Source organism: Hemibagrus wyckioides, linkage group LG23 (genome assembly GCF_019097595.1).
Source record: "Hemibagrus wyckioides isolate EC202008001 linkage group LG23, SWU_Hwy_1.0, whole genome shotgun sequence".
NCBI lineage: Eukaryota > Metazoa > Chordata > Actinopteri > Siluriformes > Bagridae > Hemibagrus > Hemibagrus wyckioides.
In genome coordinates, this window is record NC_080732.1 from 11,899,735 (window position 1) to 11,918,188 (window position 18,454).

At 39.6% G+C, this 18,454-nt stretch overlaps 1 long non-coding RNA gene and 2 other non-coding genes across 3 annotated transcripts; 1 reads left to right on the forward strand and 2 right to left on the reverse strand.

The window, feature by feature from the left end:
- Positions 1 to 2,502: 2,502 nt before the first annotated feature.
- LOC131344024 (uncharacterized) lies at positions 2,503 to 3,386 on the forward strand. The gene is made up of 3 exons (XR_009203271.1): positions 2,503 to 2,552; positions 2,690 to 2,788; positions 2,890 to 3,386. It is a non-coding gene; the product is annotated as an uncharacterized LOC131344024 (long non-coding RNA).
- A 6,710-nt stretch (positions 3,387 to 10,096) lies between these two features.
- trnaf-gaa (transfer RNA phenylalanine (anticodon GAA)) lies at positions 10,097 to 10,169 on the reverse strand. The gene has a single exon. It is a non-coding gene; the product is annotated as a tRNA-Phe (tRNA).
- Positions 10,170 to 17,784: 7,615 nt separating this feature from the next.
- trnaf-gaa (transfer RNA phenylalanine (anticodon GAA)) lies at positions 17,785 to 17,857 on the reverse strand. The gene has a single exon. It is a non-coding gene; the product is annotated as a tRNA-Phe (tRNA).
- Between the last annotated feature and the right edge of the window lie 597 nt (positions 17,858 to 18,454).

Consider the following 18,454-nt stretch of genomic DNA (forward strand, 5'->3'; position numbering starts at 1 on the left):
CAAGTCCTTCTCTCCATCTCTAGTGTCTAACCTAGTGTACAACTCGTCATACGCCTTCTGCTTGGCCTTAAACACCTCCCTCTTCACTCTGCGCTGTAACTCCTTGTATTCCTGTCTATTCTCTTCAGTCCTGTCCATGTCCCACTTCTTCTTGGCTAACCTCTTCCTCTGAATACTATCCTGAACTTCCTCATTCCACCACCAAGTCTCCTTATCTTCCTTCCTCCTTCCAGATGACACACCCAGCACCTTTCTTCCTGTCTCCCTGATCACTTCTGCTGTAGTTTCCCAGTCATCTGGCAGCACTACCTGACCACCCAGAGCCTGCCTCAACTTCTGTCTAAATTCCTCACAACATTCCTCCTTTTTCAGCTTCCACCACTTGGTTTTCTTCTCTGTCTCTATCTTTGACCTCTTCTTACAGACCTTCAAAGTCGTCCTACACACCACCATCCTATGCTGTCTGGCTACACTCTCTCCCACTACCACTTTACAGTCACTAATCTCTTTCAGATTGCCTCTTCTACATAGGATGTAGTCTACCTGTGTGCTCCTACCTCCACTCTTGTAAGTCACTCTATGCTCCTCCCTCTTCTGAAAATAAGTGTTAACCACAGCCATGTCCATCCTCCTAGCAAAGTCCACTACCATCTGTCCTCCAAGGTTCCTTTCCTTAACTCCAAACTTGCCCATCACCTCCTCATCACCTGTGTTCCCCTCACCAACATGTCCATTAAAATCTGCTCCTATCACCACTCTCTCACCCGTGGGAATAGTCTCTATCACCTCATCTAATTCACTCCAGAATCTCTCTTTCTCCTCTAACTCACAACCTACCTGTGGGGCATAACCACTAACAACATTCAGCATCACCCCTTCAATCTCTAACTTCAGACTCATCACCCTGTCTGACACTCTCTTCACCTCCAGAACATTCCTCACAAACTCCTCCTTCAGGATCACACCTACCCCATTTCTCTTACTATCCATACCATAAAATCCTGCTCCTATACTACGAGCCTTGCTACCCTTCCACCTGGTCTCCTGTACACACAGTATATCCACCTTCCTTCTGTCCATCATATCAGCCAGATCTCTACCTTTCCCTGTCATAGTGCCAACATTCAGAGTTCCTATTCTCAGTCCTACACTCTTACCTTTCCTCTTCTCTCTCTGTCTGCACACTCTCCTCCCTCCTCTACTTCTTCGACCAACAGTAGCCCAATTTCCACCAGCACCCTGTAGGTCAATGGCGCTGATGGCGGTCGTTGTTAACCTGGTTTTACACTAAATCATACTTTGCCTTGTGATTCTCCAGCTAGAGCGCTAACAGACTTTAGCCAATTTTTACCGATTTAAATGACACTGTAATAGTTGGACTAATCATATCTACAGCTTATCATATTCTCAAGCTCTAGAGAACCTGTCTATTTGTTGTAATTATTACAAAATTAATTGGTAAATATAATATAAATATAATGATTAGCCTAATGTTAGTTAAGCTGCTAGCGAACTTGGCTGTTGGTTTAAATGACACTAAAATCCTGAACCAAGTTGATGAGCTTGAACAAGGAGAATTTCATTTATTTCTACAATATAATATTCATTATTAAAAAGTGAAAAATTAAAAAGTGACTTTTAACAACCCTGACTACTGGTTTTACACTAAATCATGTTTAGACTACTGATTAATCAGCTCTCCTAAAGAGCTTGGTTACAGGTGTATGTTATCTACCTATAGAACTTCACTAATCATTTTATTTACACAATATCATAGTGAGTATAAAGCTAGTTAGCTTGATGAACTCAGTTTTAATAATTACACAGTATAATATTTGTATAGATTTGGGTGGTGGACAGGGGCAGGAGGTTTTAGAGAGTTACATCTCTTCTTTCTTAGCTGCCATCTTTCAGATAGAGGGGTGACTGACATCGGCCTGAAGGTGCCCGCTCTCCGTGAGGCATTCGCTGTGAGTAAAACCTTTCTTCAGCTGCTGTTATTGCGCAGGTAAAGTCCACTCTTCTTTAATGTATATTGTGTGCTGTCTTATATTCAGACTCTGCTTGCCAGCATCCACAACCAGGACTTCTTGTTTGTGGTGGGAAAAAGGATTGTCATGCGACTGGCAGCAGCTAACAACCAGGTGACTTCAGAATGATGAAAGACTGTTTGATTTTTGTGATGAAAATCCTTTCAGTTACTCAGTCATAGCCAAAGTTAGTTACAGAGATTTTTTTGTTTGTTTGAACAGGATGTAGTTGGTGTGCTGTTGGCCTACGAGGCCCTGATTCGATTCCTGAGGACGTCTTCCAATCAGGAATCGATTAAAGCAGAGCTCAGCTCCTGTGTAAGCTAACAAACGCCTGTGTGAAATGGCAGATGTTTAAACATAACCAATTTTGCTAATAAAGAAAACAGGAGTCCAATATGTAAAGCTAATTTATTTTTGTAATTTTTCTGCTCTGTGCAGGATCACCACTACAACTTCCCGGATGTTTTTTATGAGCTGATTCTCTTCGGCTGCTTTATAAATGGCTCAAAACCTCAGCCAGTAAGTGTCTTATCAGGAGATTTCTAGGCAATGTTTGAGTTTCAGAACATGGTCTATTTGATCTCCTTTTCCTTTTTCCATATTTTTAAAACCTGATAAGACATGGCATTAATGAAGCTTGTCTTTCTTTCCAAAAGTTTAAGGGAGGATTCTTGGAGCGCCTGCTTGCGCTCTTCAGCATGTGGGACGTGGACGTGTGGGAGCCTGCAGCAGAGCTGTACTTCACAGTGCTTATTGTAAGTGTTGAATATCTTCTGATGCCACGATACACAAATTCTCGGGATTGTATCTTAAACTCAGTGACACTATGTTGGATGTGTGTGTCATTTGTCAATAGGATTACCTTACAGAGCTTGTTGAAGTACTGTTCACTCAGCCTCTGGAGCTGACCAGTGACCCAGCAGCCTTAGCCACCACAGTTCAGCGACTCCTCAAGCTGCACGTCCAGCTGATGATGGACATTTTGGAGGAGCTCTGAGCAATGTCTTTCCCCTTACCCACTTCATCTTTTCTTCCACTTCATTTCATGTTCTTTTCTCTCACTTCTTTTTCCTACATTGCTCAGACTCCACATGTAAGTATGAATTAATTTTATTTCTATTTTTGATTAAATTAATATTTTAAAAATCTCTTCTCCTTTTTTACAGGTTTGTACAGTGAACCCCAGGACCTGAAGAAGGGCTTAGCCCTTAAGATCATTCTTCCCTTATTAATCTATCCCTTTTTAATCAGTCCCTCTGTTCCTATCCCTCTCCCCCTATTCCCATAAGTTATTATTATAGATAATATATAGATAAATAGAATTGTTTATGAATAAACTTATTTGTATAATGATTATATACTTTACCATTTTATGATATTACCTTCATCTCGATTTATCACTTCAATGTGGAGATCCTTTCTTTTCTGCCATTGTGTTTCTGTCTTTCTGTTATATACGTAATGTCATATATACATATGCTATAATGTTATTTGTTATTTTTCCACGTTTTAGTAAACCATTTAAAAGTTGTGAAATTCTTTAAAAATGATCTGTATATGAGTGAAACATTCTGTTTGTGTTTAAAGGAAAATTTTATACATATACTGATGACTAAAAATAATCAGAATGAGGCTCTAATAGGAACAAATATAAATATTTATTTAAGTAATCATAGTAATGTAAATAATAGGATAAAGCCTTCAACCCTCCCTCTGCTTAGTGCCAAGCTGTTCCCCACCCCTTCTACATGAGGTATCATGCTGACCAGAGTAGGGGTCAGTCTACTGATCATGATTTTTGACTCAGTGGTAAACACAAGTCTCTTTCTGTTCCCATCCTTTCCTGTCTTCTCCACAGCCATGTAAGTTAAATGCTCTATCTCTCTCTCACTCTCCCTCATTGCCAAAGCAGAAAAATATATACTACAAAGTATAATTCATCACCTGCTACATTAATCACACAAAATACATTGAAATGTGAATTAAATTAAATTAAATTATAGGTTTGTGTGATTTTGTGTTCAAAATGTTTGACATTGATTTTCACAGATCTAATTGGTACTGCAGCCGCACCCTCATTGCCTGACACCCCAACTTCCTGGCCTGCCCTTTAGATACACCTCTACTGTTTAGTTTGTGTAATACTTTATAATCTGTGTAATACTCTGTAATCTGTACAGATTGATTAGTTGGCATGTCATGCTAAGGAGGAGTCTTCATCTTACAGTGCAGTCCAAACCCTGAATAAATAAAACCAGGGGCAACAATCACTTCTGTATTATGTGGAAGAAACTCTTACTCAGATCATAAAAAGGAAATGTTTGTGACATGTAATCCATGTAAGTATCCATGTTTAACGTAATGGATATTCTCCAGCCAGCAGTTACTGCTCATTGAAATTAAAACAGAATCCGGAGTGGGTGGAATAATCAACCCATTTGCTCATATTTCTTAAACCACATCCATAACCAAACCAATAATTCCATCTAAAACTCTATCTATCCATCTATCTATCCATCCATCCATCTATCTATCCATCTATCCATCCATCTATCTATCCATCTATCTCCAAGTAGCTATCTTATTCCTTAGAATTCACCTCATCTAAAGGCAAAAGAAAAGTAATTCCCAAATGAATTGTGTATCTGTAAAAAGGTATAAGTCTTTCCTTTCCCTTTCTATACATCTTATACTAAATTAACTCAAAAGCTCTCAGATAAACACTTTTTCACTTTCTGCAATTTTCATTACAGCAGGTCTGAGGTCTTGAGGAACCATCCCACCCCCGTACCACAGTGTTGCTGTAATTATAAAAAATCTAATAATGTTTTCTATTACATTTTCTTCACTTTCAAGGGCATTTGCTCACAGCAAATGTATCCCCAAATCAAACTTAAATATAGTGCTTGGCTTCAACAGCTTTACTTTTGGCAGCAGAACGTCCAGCTGAACGATGATGGTCCATTTAACAAGCATACCTGAATGCAACATGTCTTCTAGTCTTTCAGCAGGAACTGAATTGTTAACTTTAGTAGTTGTGAATGTTGCAACCTTAAAATATACAAGCCTGACATTAAAATAAATAATGAGTTCATTAAAATAAAAGTAAAAAATGATCAGGCAGTTACAGAACCATATGTGTTTAACCCTCAGACAGATATAATGGACTCATTACATTGAGAAGGATACCAAAGAGCTGTACCACTCCCTCACTCATGCTGTTTAGGAGCCAAGGGAAGCACCAATTCTGTTTTTGGTGCTAGCCATGGACCTGATGCAGCAAACCCTTTTTGCTTTAGAAAGAGCTGAGTCCGGACTAAAATATGTTGCAGAGCTCCAAATCATGTCCCTGGTCTCCAGGGTGACACTATATGAGCTGACACAAAGTCATACTTGCAAGACCCAAAGGTTAAGGATGAAGTCCTGTTAGAGAAAGTGACTGAACACAGTAAAACACACAAGCATGATACACTGATGGACAAGGTGGACCAAGGCATCAAAGCTATATCTATCTATATCTATCTCTCATCTATCTCTCTCTCTCTCTCTCTCATTATATATATATATATATATATATATATATATATATATATATATATATATATATATATGATATGCTATGGTGCTATGTGGTAAGGTGCTATGTGGTATAGAAGTGTACTATAGTGTTATATAGTATAGTGTAGTATAGTGTGGTAAAGTATAGCATAGAATATTATATCGTAATATAGTGCAGTATCTATTTTATTTTATTTTATTCATATTTTATATTTATAAACAAGATCTGCTATGAACCCTCTGGTTTTGGTAGAAGTAAATGTTGCTGAGACAAAAGTGTTCAGCAATGATAGATTAAAATGCTTAAAAAAACGATTAAAAAAGTTTTCATCATTATTATTTAAGTATAGTTTAGTGTTATATTGTATTGTAGTGTAGCAGTGAAGTATAGTATACTTTAATACAGTATAATAGTGGGTGTAGTATGGAATAGTGTAGTATGGTATTTTGACATAGTGTTCTAGTATATTTCTGAAATATTTATTATGAGTTAAATGTCACTGTATATTTCTTTTATTGCTAAATTGATCTTAATTCATTTTATTTCGGCTTTGCGTATATGTTTGATTGGGGGACTACAGTAATGCTGATAAAGAAACCGCCTGCTGTAACACAAAAATTCCCTTATGGGATCAATAAAGTCCGTCCGTCCGTCTATCCATCCATCCATCTATACTCACACGAGTATCTGTCTGTCTATCCATCTATCCTCACTAGTATATTTTTATTTTATTTTTATTAGATTATAAGATTTATTAGATGATTATAGTAGTAGATTTAAATGTTCTTGGAAATAAATAAACATACACAAAGTTGATTTTGAAAATTTAATGAAAATACAAATGAGGTAAAATAAAATCAGGTCTAATATTATTTACAATAATGTCAGTGTAAGTGATTATTATTTACAATAATGTCAGTGAATAATGAAGTGAATTACAATAAAGGTTTAATATTAATAATAAGAATAAGAATAATACGAATAAGAATTAAAAATATAATAATAACAATAATATAACAATATAACAATAAGAAGAGGAATAAAAAAATAACAATAATAGTAATAATAAAAAGAAGAAGAAGAAGAAGAATGATGGGGTTTATAAATTCTTCCTCTTATTCTTCTTCTTTCTCTTCTTGTTTCCATCTCTAAAAGTCCTCTTGAGGACAGAAGTCAGAAATTCATTTTATTTCCTGTGTTCACTGTGATGTGATGTAATGATCCATTTAAATATGAATCAATATCAGAAACATAATCATACACTATCTTTAACATGTAATATTTAGCATGCAGAATATTGTTATTGTTGTGTGTTTGCTTTTTGTTGTGTTTCGGACCTGAAGTGGAGCCGGAACTCTGATTTCTGAGACACTTGTGTCAACAGCTGTGTCCTTACGGACAGCTGTCTCCACGGCTTCCAGAGTTTCCTCTGGGGCAGCTGTCTCAGTAGCTTCCACCCTGTCATCTGAGGCCGTTGTCTCCACTGCTTCCACATGTCCCTCTGAGACCGGTGTCTCCACTACTTCCACAGTTTCCACCGAGGAAGCTGTCTCCACAGCTTCCACAGTTCCCTCTGAGGCAGCTGTCTTCACAGCTTCCTCAGAGTCCTCTGGGCCAGCTGTTTGAACAGCTTCCACATTGTCTACTGGGGCAGGGGACTCGGCGGGACGGACATTCTGTGAGGCAGCAGTGTTGACAATGTCCTCTGAGGCAGATGCCTCGGCGGTTTGGACAGTGTCCTTTGCACAAGGTGTCTCAACAGCTGGGGTGCTCCTTTCAAACCAGGGAGGCAGCACTGGTTGGAGCAGTTTTGGTGGTACATTGTGCAGTGTTGCACAATGCTCGGTGCTCTCTGCAGGCACTTTCTGTGGATGGTGTGGCCAATCTTCTTGATAAATTTTCTATTGCCCTGGTGTTGGGAACTGGGGCGTGCCTCCACTTTGGGCTCCTCTGCCTTGCGTGCCTCCACCTTGGGCTCCTCGGCCCTGTGTACCTCCACCTTGGGTTCCTCGGCCCTGCGCACCTCCACCTTGCGCTCCTCCCAAGACCTGAAGTACTCGATGGTGCTGTAACACAACAGAGAAGCTGCACTTAGAATCTAAACCCTGCTGTTAAAAGTTATGTCCTCAGCAGCGGAATTACCACCTGATGTTGACTGAAATACCCTCATAACACCAAACATATCTCTGTTTCGACAATATAAAGAGTTCAGTGCAATTAGTTTAAAAAGGAATGTAAAAAATCCTGATATTTGAACCCTGGCTGGTAAAAAGACACTAATTTACACGTGACTTACACTTGCCGGTCGTTCAGGAGTTTTCCGTTCAGCCGTTCGATGGCCAGCGCCGCCGCCTCCGCTGACACGTACTGAACGTACCCGAAACCTTTTGATTCCACAACCTTCAGGAGAAACACAGCGTGTCAACACACAACAACACACTAATCATGAAACTCAGATATTCAGCTATTCATATATATATATATTCATATATAACAGCTCAAAGCTCGAACCTTGCATGACACGATCCTCCCGAACACAGAGAAAGTGTCAAACAGGGAGGTGCAGTCAATGGACCAATCAAGGTTCCTGATGAATATGTTCCCTCCCTTGATGGGCTTGGCGGTGGGTTCCCAGTTTGACCACATGACACGCATGGGTCTCTCCAGGAGGAGTTCAAAATTGAACATATCGATGGCTCTCTCAGCTGAAGGAACAGAAATAAGCCATTCATTTTTAATTAAAGTCTATTATAGTCTATATATAACTCATCCAAATATCTTTTCATATCTTTTTAGTACCATTTAAAACATGACCATATCCATATAGTAAAACTATAAAATACTACAGAAGTTACACATGTAGCCTTAAATCTGCTGCAAAAACAGATAAGAAACAGTGTAGAAAAAAGAAAAGGTTTGTTTTACCGTCATCTCGATAGCGAAAGTTGACGTACGCGTATCCGAGAGGAGAGCCGGTCTTCCTGTCCCTGCAAATGTGGACAGATTGGACGTGTCCTGCAGGTCTGAATCTATTAGAAAGTATCACCTCTGATACTTCAGGGTGAAGATCTTTCACAAACAGTGCAGCCATTGTATAAAACAGTTAAAAGTGGTGAAATGCTGCTAAATGGTGTAAAATCGCTGCTACACAAGGGGCACTGTTTCTCTGTCGATAGCTAAAGGTGGTCTGAGGATGGTTGCTATGTACGTCGTCAGGTGATGTTCAGAACAGAATTCGGAATTCTACATGATGCCAGTTGGTCATAAGCAGTTAACATTAAGCAGTTAAGTTCCAAACCCCAATAATGAATCCAATTCAAAATGGCTTTTAATATTAATATAGAAACACTGTATATATATATATATGTATGTATATATATATGTATATATATATATATATATGTGTATATATATATATATATATATCTATATATATATATATATATATATATATATATATATATATATATATATATATATATATATATATATATATGTATGTATATATATATATGTATATATATATATGGTTTTATATATATGTATATATATATACATATATATATATATATATATATATATATAGAGAGAGAGAGAGAGAGAGAGAGAGAGAGAGAGAGGGATTTATTTTATTTTTTTAAATTCACGATTGGCATGGATATGGAACAGGATAATACATGAGACCATTCAGCAACGAATCTTTATAATCTTTATAATTGCGCTACCACCGTTTTGTCACAGCAGCGAGAGACTGCTGGTTTTGTTCCGGAAATTATTCATTTACTAATTAAGCACTGAGCGGGAACATGCACTAGGAGAATATTAAGAACAAAAGGCCACCCTGGCAGCGGTGGGATTTGAACCCACGCCTCCAAAGAGTTGAAATGTGGATTGGCTGTCCATATCCTCCACCTCCGGTTGAAGTGGCTTGTTCATATGAACTTACAGCAAGTGTGTCCAACCAGCATGGGAATGCAGCCCAAGGTTGTGGAACACTTATGCCGAGTTCACACTGCACGATTTTCAAAGTAGTCGGATCACTGTTGTTTTCACGCTGCACGACTGTCTGGGGGAGCATTCAGTTGTTGCTGTGTGGCACACAGCGGTAAATGGGAAGCACACACACACACACACGACAAGGGTGGGACTCGACCCCACGCGTGCAGAGCACAACAGATTAGCAGTCCATCGCCTTAACCTCTCAGTCACCTCATCAGGTGGCAGCGCTTCCAAGGAGCCTTGTCAAAAGCAGGGGTTTTCTAATGGCATGCAGGCTAGGAGGCTACCTTGCCAATGATTTGTAGGCAGGTATTGAGGCATGCGGTCACGTAAACTGAAGGGTGCAGGCTAAGCGTTCAACGAGAACCTAAGAGTTCTGTAGCATCCTAGTTTTTTGCTCTCGCCTCAGACCAGGGGGCTTTCAGATTTTTATCCTGTGCTATTTCCACGTTTTGCTGTTTTCAAGTCTGAGGCATAAGTTGCAGAACTGTGCACTACCTCCAGCTGCCGAAACCCGGGATCGAACCAGGGACCTTTAGATCTTCAGTCTAACGCTCTCCCAACTGAGCTATTTCGGCACCTCTACCAGCGCTCTCCTGTACGTGTGAGTGATCAGGTTTTTGTCGGCACGACTGCGCACCACATCCAGACCGGAGAGGCAAACTTCTTTTGAAAGCGGTAGAGCTTTTTCCTTAAGGGCATAGACAGAAGGCATGGTTGCCTTACACCACTCAAATCCCACGCTACCCGAGGGCGCCGGTGGGGTTACGCATGCGTGGTAAGAAGATGACCAAGTCATTCGGCCAGACAAGGAGGAAGCCTGGCACGGGCACTACAAATGGTCTGCCGTGCGACTAACACGCCTTCCACTTCACCAGCTCTACAGGAGACATCTAACCATTCCCAAGGAAGGAGGGAGCTCGGCCTTGGCTCGCGGCCGGTCACTGACCTTGAATGGTCTCGGCTTAAGGCCCCGTGGTCAACCGCCACCCCTGTAGCCATGGGCGGAAGGAACGCTTCTGCTTAAAGAAGAATAAGAAATGTGTTTGAATCCACATTTTCTAAAGGTGACTATATTATTATTACTATTATTTTTTAAATTATTTTTTAACCAGTCTGCTCTGATAAAAATATTCAGCCTGATCTACCTAATAAAAATAATTATGTAGTTCAAGTAAGACTAGTCTTTGTATTTATTACTTAATTTTCTATATGTAAGAAATACTTCTTGCTCTAAATTTCTGCATTTCCTTAGTCATTGTTTTGGGTTTGCTCTACTTAACTTTGAGAGTTTTAAAAGTGTATTTTTATTGAAACTTAAACCTAATTTTTTTTAAAGCTTCCATATTACTTAACTTTGAGTGGACCCTACTTTGTTTTTCTAAATGTACTAGTCACATTTGAAAGTTACATTTACTCCCATTTTCTGGTCAGGAACTAGGCATTTCCTATGCATTACAGGTAAAATATGAATTGTGTAATTATGCATTTTGAAATGCAACTTCACCCAGCACAAGAATAAAAGGAAGGAGATTTTTTATTATATGCACACACTCATGAACAGTCAGTTCTTCCAAAATGCACTTGGTCCTGAATTTACACAACATGAAATAAAGTAAATACCAGATTTAACAAAACAACAACAACCACAGAGTAGTGCGACATGCATTGGGAGAACCTGAGAAAATGCTGTTTAACATGAACAACTGTAAAACAGGGAGCTTACTGTGACTACCTTCACTGACATCTGTATGGCTTTTAGGTTTGCAAGCTGACCTTGAGACTATGTACCTTAGAGGAAATGTTTTGTTCACATCCTGATTTTAGCACAGGGTTCTCAATCGTGGAGATCAAGGACCCCTGCCCTGCCCACTACAGATGACATAAACCAGGAGTCTTCAGTGAATCAGAAGCATGAAGACACCATCTGAGTCTCACTTCCACCATGAGAGTGAAGTGGGGAAAGACAACGTGAACAGGTATACAGAGCACTGATTAAATACAGTATATATTTATGACTCAGGTTTAGGATCTAGATGATAATATGTGTGGATGGGAGTATTCTACCTAATCTGGGGCATGAAGAGCTAATTGTGAGTGTTAGAGGAGCTAAACACGCAGCGCTAGCATGAGCATGTGAACTGAGTGCGCCATAGATTGGAAGGAAAACGGAACATCCACCAAAATATCCCCTTCTCAAATTTCAGACTCATCACCTATGTCAACTTACTTCACATCCAGTACAGTAGGTGGCGATAATGATCTTAAGGAGTTATTCACCATTAAACAAGAAGAAGAAGAAGCAGCTCGACTCTCTGCTTGTCCGTCCATCAGTACCCAAAAGTAAAAAAGAAAAATATATATATTTAGCTGCACCCCGAAACTGGAATGCCCGCAAACCACACATCAAGATAATAACTGAACTAACAAGTCAACACCAACAGAAAGTTTCAGTCAGCAGGACCAAGCTAGTGATTGGCATTAGCGATTAGCATTAGCTGCTAGAGCTAACGCGATTGGCGCATAGAATATGTCATTTATTCATTAGCAATGTTACAAAAAGGCACCAAAGCGCGTGACATTAGACATCATTCTCACAAACTCCCGACTGGTTTTCATGACAAGTATCTAGACGACAATTTTATAATATATATAATAATTATAATAATATTAATCCTCAATATTCTTGAATGGAGGCTTGTGCTCTAGTCATCTCTTAATTTTGCAAATTTCTCAAAATTTGCATTAGTCCACCCTCACAGGTTTTTTTATTAACATTTCACATGCTGAAAGTCTGAATTTGTCAAATGTCAAATTCATTCAATCACCGCAAAACAAAAGACTTGAAGAAACCAACTCGGGTAAAACAACAAATTCTGTGACCACATTAATAATCTGGGATTTTTCTTCAACTGCATTTTTTCCTATTTAAAATATAGAAAGTAAACAGTAGTTAATTTAAGATTCTGTACTCTTTCTAGGTGTCTATTTAAAGGTCAGATTTTCCTCATGTCTGATCTTTTTTACTGAAGCATGTGTTCAAGTGACACACTGATGCATTTGATCTAAAATGACTTGTAAGGTTTTGCATAAACTTGTGGTGTCCATGCAGCTCACATGCACACACTCATTTAAAGCAAAAAAGGCAACATGCTAAATGCTAGAAACTCAGAAAGCATAAATTTCAAAGATTTCACTTCAAGTTGTTGTCAAATAATATAATCTGTAAAACAAATTAATGTATTAAATAAAAAAAATGGCATTTGGACCCCACTATATATATTATTATGGCCTTAGCAAGGCTATAAAGTGTCCACCTTTTATATATTTCTTTTCTGTTTTGTACATCCCTTATTTTGAAGGCTAGTGTATTAATTTAAGTGTGTTCATTTTTGACAGAAATGGCCTCAATGCGTCTTAAAATGTCCTTGTTTTGTCTGTGCAGGCAACATTTATAACTGATTCCAGGTGTTTTGAGGAAATGCATCTCAAGCTCTGACATACTGCTGTGGCTAAAATTGATTTTTAAGACACTAATGTACATGGAAGTTGCTGGACAAAGCTCAGTCTGATGGTGTGCTTTTAGATCATTTGTGGCATATCTTGCTTCTTGTCATAGATAAATGTGAACTGTCTGAAAATGGAAAAATCGTGTTGGCAGTAGGACTAAAAGGCAACTGTAAGCAAACATTTTGATCAGTGGAGTTGAAATAAAGCTTATCTAACAGTTAGAACAGCTGTCCTGTGTTGTAATTATTTTATTGTTCATATTCTTATTATTAACATGAGTTAATCATAGTGGACTTTATACTGGACAATGGCAGCACACAGAGCGCTTACTCTAAATAAATTATGTTTATTATTATTTTTGTATGATATGGTGATGGAGTTCTAATTGAAACACTACAAACTAAAATATTTATGCTGTATTATTGGAGTACATGCCCACAAAATAAACAGCACACAGGTGATATTTCAGGAGTTTGGTGTCTGTAAACAGCTGTCTGTAGTTTTAACTCAGATCAGATCAAATCACTTTATTGTCACATCACCATCCACACATGTAGAAGTGAGTGAAATTCTTGAGTACAGCTCCAGACATTGCAGTAGAATATGTAATGTACAAATTTAAATACTTCTATATATAGTCTGTAATCAGCCTGTACAGTCTAAATTGCAATCTAAACATATACTTGGATAAACAGTATGGTAATGACATATGATACATTATTATAGAGTATACACAGTAGACATGGCACAGTATATTACAGTGTGATCATGTATTACAGTGCAGTGTGTTACAGTGTGATCATGTATAACAGTGCAGTGTGTGTTACAGTGTGATCATGTATAACAGTGCAGTGTGTGTTACAGTGTGATCATGTATAACAGTGCAGTGTGTGTTAGTTTGATCATGTATAACAGTGCAGTGTGTGTTAGTGTGATCATGTATAACAGTGCAGTGTGTTACAGTGTGATCATGTATAACAGTGCAGTGTGTTACAGTGTGATCATGTATAACAGTGCAGTGTGTGTTACAGTGTGATCATGTATAACAGTGCAGTGTGTGTTACAGTGTGATCATGTATAACAGTGCAGTGTGTTACAGTGTGATCATGTATAACAGTGCAGTGTGTTACAGTGTGATCATGTATAACAGTGCAGTGTGTTACAGTGTGATCATGTATAACAGTGCAGTGTGTGTTAGTGTGATCATGTATAACAGTGCAGTGTGTTACAGTGTGATCATGTATAACAGTGCAGTGTGTGTTACAGTGTGATCATGTATAACAGTGCAGTGTGTGTTACAGTGTGATCATGTATAACAGTGCAGTGTGTGTTACAGTGTGATCATGTATAACAGTGCAGTGTGTGTTACAGTGTGATCATGTATAACAGTGCAGTGTGTGTTACAGTGTGATCATGTATAACAGTGCAGTGTGTGTTACAGTGTGATCATGTATAACAGTGCAGTGTGTTACAGTGTGATCATGTATAACAGTGCAGTGTGTTACAGTGTGATCATGTATAACAGTGCAGTGTGTGTTAGTGTGATCATGTATAACAGTGCAGTGCGTGTTACAGTGTGATCATGTATAACAGTGCAGTGTGTGTTACAGTGTGATCATGTATAACAGTGCAGTGTGTTACAGTGTGATCATGTATAACAGTGCAGTGTGTTACAGTGTGATCATGTATAACAGTGCAGTGTGTGTTAGTGTGATCATGTATAACAGTGCAGTGCGTGTTACAGTGTGATCATGTATAACAGTGCAGTGTGTGTTACAGTGTGATCATGTATAACAGTGCAGTGTGTTACAGTGTGATCATGTATAACAGTGCAGTGTGTGTTACAGTGTGATCATGTATAACAGTGCAGTGTGTGTTACAGTGTGATCATGTATAACAGTGCAGTGTGTGTTACAGTGTGATCATGTATAACAGTGCAGTGTGTGTTACAGTGTGATCATGTATCAGTGTGATCATGTATAACAGTGCAGTGTGTGTTACAGTGTGATCATGTATAACAGTGCAGTGTGTTACAGTGTGATCATGTATAACAGTGCAGTGTGTGTTACAGTGTGATCATGTATAACAGTGCAGTGTGTGTTACAGTGTGATCATGTATACAGTGCAGTGTGTGTTACAGTGTGATCATGTATAACAGTGCAGTGTGTGTTACAGTGTGATCATGTATAACAGTGCAGTGTGTGTTACAGTGTGATCATGTATAACAGTGCAGTGTGTGTTACAGTGTGATCATGTATAACAGTGCAGTGTGTTACAGTGTGATCATGTATAACAGTGCAGTGTGTGTTACAGTGTGATCATGTATAACAGTGCAGTGTGTGTTAGTGTGATCATGTATAACAGTGCAGTGTGTTACAGTGTGATCATGTATAACAGTGCAGTGTGTTAGTGTGATCATGTATAACAGTGCAGTGTGTGTTACAGTGTGATCATGTATAACAGTGCAGTGTGTGTTACAGTGTGATCATGTATAACAGTGCAGTGTGCGTTACAGTGTGATCATGTATAACAGTGCAGTGTGCGTTACAGTGTGATCATGTATAACAGTGCAGTGTGTGTGTTACAGTGTGATCATGTATAACAGTGCAGTGTGTGTTACAGTGTGATCATGTATAACAGTGCAGTGTGTGTTACAGTGTGATCATGTATAACAGTGCAGTGTGTGTTACAGTGTGATCATGTATAACAGTGCAGTGTGTTACAGTGTGATCATGTATAACAGTGCAGTGTGTTACAGTGTGATCATGTATAACAGTGCAGTGTGTTACAGTGTGATCATGTATAACAGTGCAGTGTGTGTTACAGTGTGATCATGTATAACAGTGCAGTGTGTTACAGTGTGATCATGTATAACAGTGCAGTGTGTTACAGTGTGATCATGTATAACAGTGCAGTGTGTGTTACAGTGTGATCATGTATAACAGTGCAGTGTGTTACAGTGTGATCATGTATAACAGTGCAGTGTGTTACAGTGTGATCATGTATAACAGTGCAGTGTGTGTTACAGTGTGATCATGTATAACAGTGCAGTGTGTGTTAGTGTGATCATGTATAACAGTGCAGTGTGGTGTTACAGTGTGATCATGTATAACAGTGCAGTGTGTGTTACTGTGTGATCATGTATAACAGTGCAGTGTGTGTTAGTGTGATCATGTATAACAGTGCAGTGTGTGTTACAGTGTGATCATGTATAACAGTGCAGGTGGTTACAGTGTGATCATGTATAACAGTGCAGTGTGTTACAGTGTGATCATGTATAACAGTGCAGTGTGTGTTACAGTGTGATCATGTATAACAGTGCAGTGTGTGTTACAGTGTGATCATGTATAACAGTGCAGTGTGTGTTAGTGTGATCATGTATAACAGTGCAGTGTGTGTTACAGTGTGATCATGTATAACAGTGCAGTGTGTTACAGTGTGATCATGTATAACAGTGCAGTGTGTTACAGTGTGATCATGTATAACAGTGCAGTGTGTGTTACAGTGTGATCATGTATAACAGTGCAGTGTGTGTTACAGTGTGATCATGTATAACAGTGCAGTGTGTGTTACAGTGTGATCATGTATAACAGTGCAGTGTGTGTTACAGTGTGATCATGTATAACAGTGCAGTGTGTGTTACAGTGTGATCATGTATAACAGTGCAGTGTGTGTTAGTGTGATCATGTATAACAGTGCAGTGTGTTAGTGTGATCATGTATAACAGTGCAGTGTGTGTTAGTGTGATCATGTATAACAGTGCAGTGTGTGTTACAGTGTGATCATGTATAACAGTGCAGTGTGTGTTACAAGATTTTCTTTTTTTAAATTCACGATTGGCATGGATATGGAACAGGATAATACATGAGACCATTCAGCAACGAATCTTTATAATCTTTATAATTGCGCTACCACCGTTTTGTCACAGCAGCGAGAGACTGCTGGTTTTGTTCCGGAAATTATTCATTTACTAATTAAGCACTGAGCGGGAACATGCACTAGGAGAATATTAAGAACAAAAGGCCACCCTGGCAGCGGTGGGATTTGAACCCACGCCTCCAAAGAGTTGAAATGTGGATTGGCTGTCCATATCCTCCACCTCCGGTTGAAGTGGCTTGTTCATATGAACTTACAGCATGTGTGTCCAACCAGCATGGGAATGCAGCCCAAGGTTGTGGAACACTTATGCCGAGTTCACACTGCACGATTTTCAAAGTAGTCGGATCACCGTTGTTTTCACGCTGCACGACTGTCTGGGGGAGCATTCAGTTGTTGCTGTGTGGCACACAGCGGTAAATGGGAAGCACACACACGACAAGGGTGGGACTCGACCCCACGCGTGCAGAGCACAACAGATTAGCAGTCCATCGCCTTAACCTCTCAGCCACCTCATCAGGTGGCAGCGCTTCCAAGGAGCCTTGTCAAAAGCAGGGGTTTTCTAATGGCATGCAGGCTAGGAGGCTACCTTGCCAATGATTTGTAGGCAGGTATTGAGGCATGCGGTCACGTAAACTGAAGGGTGCAGGCTAAGCGTTCAACGAGAACCTAAGAGTTCTGTAGCATCCTAGTTTTTTGCTCTCGCCTCAGACCAGGGGGCTTTCAGATTTTTATCCTGTGCTATTTCCACGTTTTGCTGTTTTCAAGTCTGAGGCATAAGTTGCAGAACTGTGCACTACCTCCAGCTGCCGAAACCCGGGATCGAACCAGGGACCTTTAGATCTTCAGTCTAACGCTCTCCCAACTGAGCTATTTCGGCACCTCTGCCAGCCCTCTCCTGTACGTGTGAGTGAGCAGGTTTTTGTCGGCACGACTGCGCACCACGTCCAGACCGGAGAGGCAAACTTCTTTTGAAAGCGGTAGAGCTTTTTCCTTAAGGGCATAGACAGAAGGCATGGTTGCCTTACACCACTCAAATCCCACGCTACCCGAGGGCGCCGGTGGGGTTACGCATGCGTGGTAAGAAGATGACCAAAGTCATTCGGCCAGACAAGGGGGAAGCCTGGCACGGGCACTACAAATGGTCTGCCGCGCGACTAACACGCCTTCCACTTCACCAGCGCTACAGGAGACATCTAACCATTCCCAAGAGAGGAGGAAGCTCGGCCCTGGCTCGCGGCCGGTCACTGACCTTGAATGGTCTCGGGTTAAGGCCCCGTGGGTCAACCGCCACCCCTGTAGCCATGGGCGGAAGGAACGCTTCTGCTTAAAGAAGAATAAGAAATGTGTTTGAATCCACATTTTCTAAAGGTGACTATATTATTATTACTATTATTTTTTAAATTATTTTTTAACCAGTCTGCTCTGATAAAAATATTCAGCCTGATCTACCTAATAAAAATAATTATGTAGTTCA